Below are 6,644 nucleotides of genomic sequence, written 5' to 3' on the forward strand. Positions count from 1 at the left end.
TTTGAAATGATTTTTGAACAAATTTGGATATTTTGGGTAAATTTGGGAATTTTGGCCAAATTTAGGGTTTCAAGGGTACTTAAGTAATTTGGAGAGTTTATGGGCAAAAGGGTAAGTTGAGTATTTTTTTGTAAAATTGGGGTGTCACCCACCATAAATGAGATATGGACCAATGGAAACCCCATTTGGGTCCTCTATGTACTAGTCTTAGCTAAACCCTAGCATAGGACCAAAGGGTTTAGGGGACCATCTAGTAAGGGATTTAAGTTACGAAATTTTGGGTTTGTATGTGTGAGTGATTGTGAGTGAGGTGAGTACCTTAGCTCTAGAACAACACTCAGAGTCAACCCTAAGGTCAAGCAGTCCTATGGGGAACTCTCGTTGGGCTCTCCCATAATGACCACACCTACTAAGTGCTAGAGGTTAGGACCACTATGTGAAACTTTAAGTTAAGCACAGAGGAGTGTAGAATTTCTAATGGTGAGGGTTCCTTTTTAAGTTTTCTAAGAATAGTCAATAGTAAATTCCTATGGCTATACCCTAGGCTGCTAAAGAGGAAGAACTAGACCTCAACCAAAAGTGAGGTCAACAGCAAGCAAAATTTTTGCACGTCGGAGAAGGCTCGACCGGGGGGAGGGAGGCCGAGAAGAGGTGCTGCGGATGCGAAGCACAGAAGGAGGCTAGAAGGCCAGATCTGGTCAGAAAGGAACTTATGTTGATCGGATCTAGTCGTCGGCACTGAAGGAGACCGTCAGAGTCGTTCACCGGCAGATGCACCGGCAACGTTCAGTTTTGCAAAGAGGCGATGTGGTTTCAGGATCTGAAGGGGTTTTGCGAAACGGGCGATTAAAGAGTTTTTTGGCAAGGAGGAGAGCGCTGGCGGCCTTGCTCGCCGGCAAGGAGGCGTCGCCGGCGGGATTCGGACACGAAGCGGGTAGGGCTCGCGAAGGAGAGCCGCGTCGGTTATGGTTCTCGCAAAACAGGAGGGGGATCTCGTGCGATCAATATATTATTATAACTATCGTTTGCATATTCTTCACCCGTATACGTACTCGCGGAAAAGTGGAAGTCCTCTCTGACTAAAGATGACATTCCGGATGCATCTGCGTGGTTTGTTTCATCATTCAAGGTCATCCAGACCACTTTTTCACCTATCGTTTCCAAAACGATAATTTGTGCATTTTTAACCCGCATGCGACATCGTGGTGCAACGAGCACCATTTTCAAGTGGAATTGACGTTCTGGACTCACTCGCGTGGTCCGTTTTGTCGTTCGGGGATATCTGAACGAGCTCACTAGTGATTGGGCCAATTCGAGCCAATTTCACATGCGGTGTAACGAATAGTATTTTTTGACCCGATAAGAGTCGTTCGATGTGCTAAATGCTGACCGGACTTCACCCAAGAGAAAGCCAAAGCATAGCAAAATGACCCCAGCTATGTGTCCCTCAACACATGTCGAAAGATCTGAAATGGATATCTTGCGCTACTAGGGTAACTCATTTGCATAAAGTACGGCCCTGATGCGCTCGAGTGGACATCCAACACATGTGACATTAAAAATTGATGCCAACTAGCATGCATAAGAAAATTAATACACACTAATCTATATTTATAAATATCTTATATGACACACACTGATATGCGTTGTAACACAGTCGCTCTATTCTAGACAGTCGGTTCATCCCTCCGTGATCTCTCGAATCTCTTAGCCTATTGCAGGTAAGTTTTATGATAGCTCCAAAGCCACTGCTGTTGTCCCAGCTGTTATCCAGGCACCCATCATTTTGGGTCTCTTTGAGGCTCTAGCTGCTCTTAGAATGGACAGGATGATCTAGAGGAAAGATTGTTGTCATCTCAGCAGCAGGGTCTATAGTAGGTTTCTACACCTATTTCGGTTCTGACCCCGAAGGAATATCAGATTCCCTCGGCCGAGAATCCTTTTGCCATTCTTTTTAGCAGTGAGGACTATGTCCAAGACAGAATTGCTAGGAGTTTTTTTCCATCTCGGGGAATAGGTCGTTTTAAGCCTGTTGTCCATATTGATAAGGCCATTGATAAGGCCACCACAAGCCTTCTGACAAGCAAGATTGTTGGGATGGTTTCCTCATTAAGAGAAAAAGGTACTATTTCTAAGGAGAAGTACCTAGCATGGATTTTTTAGACATTCGAGTGAGTGAAGAGAGAGCTTATCTTGTTTCCTCACCCTCAAAGGTAACGTAGCAGGAGATTGAGCTCCGCCCCTCGACTCGTTACAAGGCTGGGGTACTTACTATCTGTTGTGCAGATCGTTGAGCCCACCAACAAGCTGCAAGTGACCACTAGAGCAACGTTTGATGCCACTGCACCAGATTTATTCATGTTCTACCACTAGTGTTGTTGTAGCAGCTTTGTGCGCACCTGTTGTAACTGGTTATATTTAAAGTAATAAAAAAACATTTTGGCTTATTAGTATTTTACAAAAGGTAAAAGCAAGATGGTTTTTTCTTTTGTTGATAGATGGATTTTTGGGGTACACCTCCTTTGATACTCACCTAACTTATTTAAAAACAAGTATTTGAAGAAGGATTGTCGTCATATCTTGCCTAAGAGGCAATGGGTCTGAAAGGCTCCTACTTCCTCTTGGGACCCCAACTTCAATCTTGAAAGTCGTTGAGTCGATCTAGAAGGGATTCGTCCCTTCATTTGATTGTGTCTCAAATCTCCCTCGGGTTTACTACGGGGTAGAGCCCAAGATCAATCCTGAAGATGACTTATCTTGGGACATTCTTATATAGTGGAGGATCTCCTCTAGGTGGATGACTTTCTGACTAAGGAATTGCATGAATTTGAAATAGCTTACCGTCATTTTATGACATTAACTAGACAACCTCAGAGCACCAATACTGATAACAAGGCCCTTAATCCCATTGAAGTTGACCATCATGAGTTTGTTGAGGTTCAAGATGTCCCTGCAGTTGAAAAAGGGATCAAAGAAAGGATGAGACTATATCTATCCTACAAAACAAATTGCTCTCCTTGCAGCCCAAATAGTAGCCTTGCAGGATGGTAGGGTAGAGTCCAATGTGGTTTCTCACCCTATATAAAGATAGGTTCATCCGTTCAATGTTGTAACATCTATCATACAATGTGGCAATGATCATGTGTTTTCTTCAGATGGCTCTCTATTGGAGAATTCTTTCTTTAATTTACACCTGCAATCCCTAGGTGATGCAAAAGTTATGGCTGCTTTGGCAACCCAATAAGGTGAGAGCGTTGTACAAAGGGTATACCTTATTACAAGACTTACAAGTACATTCTGTATCCCCCAAGGTTTGTATCTCCTCTATTCAAGAGGTTTGATGAGTTTGGCAAGCCTCGCCAGCATATAGCTCAATTTGAAACGCTTTGTTGCTATCTCCTCTATTCAAGAGGTTTGATGAGTTTGGCAAGCCTCGCCAGCATATAGCTCAATTTGAAGCACTTTCTTGCAATGTTGGCAACTATGACACACTATTGCTCATGTTTTTCACCGCTTATAAGAGTTTACCTTTGAGTGGTATGTTGATTTACCAAACAACACCTTAAAGACATTTATAGCAGGAGACCGTGCCCCACCATCCACATATTGCATGGTCAAAGTAATTATCATCCATTGTGCAGACCACCAAACTAACCAATGTGTTACAAGTGACCCCTAGCACAACGCTTGATGCCACTACACCAGATTTTATTTTTGTTTATCGATAGTGTTGATGTAACGGCTCTGCTCGCCCATATTGTAACTAGTTCTATTAAAATTAATAAAAAGAAAAATATTTTGGCTTATTATTCTTCTTCGATGAGTAAGACCAAAATGGATGTTCTTGTTTTAATAGACGGAGTTCTAGGCTATACGTTCTTTGATACTCACCTATCTTGCCCAAAAAACAAGTATTTGTTGAGCTGGAAGATGTGTTCAATAAGAATTTTTTGGGTGGCACCACCAAGTTATTATGTATGACTTAATGCTATCTCGACAAAGTCCTTCTAAACCTCTACTGAACTTTCTCTTGCTTTTGATGAAAATTCAAGAGTTGATTGCAGTTATCCTCATTGCATATTATTGAATTTCAATGAAGCAATGAAAGAAGATTGTTTTTATTATGTTCTTATGTTTCACATTTTTATGGTTGATTCATTTGGCATTGTTGACAATGATGAGGGAAACGAGCAATAGCCATTATTGCCCTCTCTAAGCGGTACATGCCGTGTTTTTTATGATCTTAATGATTCATGAAATGATATATGTAAAGTGTTTGTCCATAAAAGCATTGATGAAGATCCTTTGCTGATTATTCCACTAAGGTCCATCCTTTGGGTCCCTTCATGAGAATCCTCTTGAAGTCTGCCTGAGAATCAGCAAGATTCTTCCTTCAAGGATAGCTATGCCTAATTTCGAGAAGAAGGGGAAAGATATCGTTGCTCATAAGGTAGATGATCTTCCCAAATTTCCTTGTAAAGGAACTAAAGATACTTACAATAAGGTGTATTATAATATCTTGGTGCACCTCAAAAGGTTGTCACATGCTTTGAGCATCAATAATATGACCCTTCTATCCTCTGAGCTGAGATAGACGTTGATTGAAACTCGTCAAGTGCCTGAAGTCTTTCAGATATATTATATGGAGGAAAGAATGAATGAGATGGTGACACTGCAAGGCATGGTTGTTGTCACCTTCTCAGAGGAAGATTTGCTTTAGGCAATATGGATCATAACTATCCTTTGTACGTGATGGTCATGATATACCTGGCTTTGTTAAACTGCATTCTCATTGATCTTTTTGCTTTTGTGAATATCATTAGTATCTGCACTTTTATGCTATTGTTCTCAAATATGATGATATTATACTCTGATAGGATAATGCTTAATAACTTCAATGAAAAGTGTCAAAAGACTCTAGGCTCCATTACTTTTCCTTTCTAGTTTAGAGACTTTAAGAGTAAAGCCAAGCTCCATGTGATTGATGAGAACTTGTCCTTTAGAGCTTTGCTTGAATGAAGGATTTATGAGTATGAGATGGTGCATTAGAGCCTCCATCAGTGCATTAAATGCACGCATGGATGGGGAGAGTTTTCCATCCCCATAAATATTCAAGCCTTGTCTATCAATGAGGTGAGATTATATGATGATGTCGAGTACTTTGTACCCTCTAAAAAGGCATCGCTTTCAACCTCAAATTTCATGGGATGTCCATGGGCCTCACACTTTCCTAGTTCTCTCATAGCTAAAGGCAGGGATGTGATGAAGCAAGAGGAAAGGTGTCATGTCCCTCAAGGGTCAAAACGAGAACTTCTACTCCTCACTCTGTCATTAACTAAGATAAGGATCAAAGCTATATTGGACTTTGAGTTTGATCTCGACAAGACCTTACCCTTAGGTAGCTCTAGAAGCTTTTATAACCAAACTAAGAGGACATTGATTTTGAGAAACTTTTGTTGACATCAACGGTCATGGCTCCCCATTGTCTAAGCTATATTTGTCAGATGAGGTGTTGACTATTGACCCATTACCACAAGGGCATCGTAAAGACTTGAGAATTACAAATGCATCTACAGTTGAGGAGTTGATGAACCACTATGAACCTCCATAGTTCAAGTCTAAGAAGAAGGACATTTTATTTTAAAATGTTGATTCTCATGTAACCAACAATGATGTAATTCTTTTGAATGACGAGGATGTAGAAATAATATATTCTACTTTCTTATTATTGCTCTTCTCTCATTGACATTAACAAAATGTTTGAAAATGAGTTGTTGCCTAACAAATGATTTGTTCACCAAGCCAAGTTATGAATGACTGTGTGGCAGAATAGACCTTTATGTGGGCCTGTTGTGTGCAAATTTTCTATAGATTGCCAATAATTTTACTTTTGTAATCCCAAAATGTGTTTCCAATATTTTATATTCACTAGGTCATAAACGCAAGTATACATATCGCTCAATTAATATAAGGCTCTAATGGGGTCTTAAGTATCGATCCCATAAGGAGAAGGTTAAACTCTTACTTAATTAAAAGAACCTAAATAGATAATATAAGAACTACAGAAGCTGAAGTTAAATGTGAAATGCAAGTCTGGCGAAACAAAATCTATTATGCTAATTTTGCAAACTTAAAAGCTAAATCTACAATAGGCAGGTAAAGTAATTTTCACGAAGGTTTCAAATTTAAGAAAAGTATCTTTCCCATTTAAAATAAGGTTATAGCTAGTGCAGAATCAAATATATTATTAATGGCATGTGAAAAATAGAAGTCATAATATCCTTTACTCCTCTCGTCAAGCGATAAAGGATATTAGCTAATTTAGATGTTTTGAATCCACATTCATGGTTAGGTTGAGAAGATATTGGCTCCTACTCTAGCGCTCCCACTTCGCCCTCACCTGAGAGCTAACAATCTCATCATTTGGTTTCTAAACATTTGACACAAATTGCTGATTTTAGTTTCATCATTTGGTTTCTAAACATTTGACACAAATTGTTGATTTTAGTTTGTCATCCCAAAATCACCAATTCTACACCCATCAAACAAAATTTCCTGATTTATTTGCACTCAATCCCATGGAGACTTCACTCTTCCATAAAATTAAAGTGTGATCCATACTTGAATGCTAAAAACATGGCCAT

This window comes from Phalaenopsis equestris, unplaced genomic scaffold, assembly GCF_001263595.1.
Source record: "Phalaenopsis equestris unplaced genomic scaffold, ASM126359v1 Scaffold000772, whole genome shotgun sequence".
Lineage (NCBI taxonomy): Eukaryota > Viridiplantae > Streptophyta > Magnoliopsida > Asparagales > Orchidaceae > Phalaenopsis > Phalaenopsis equestris.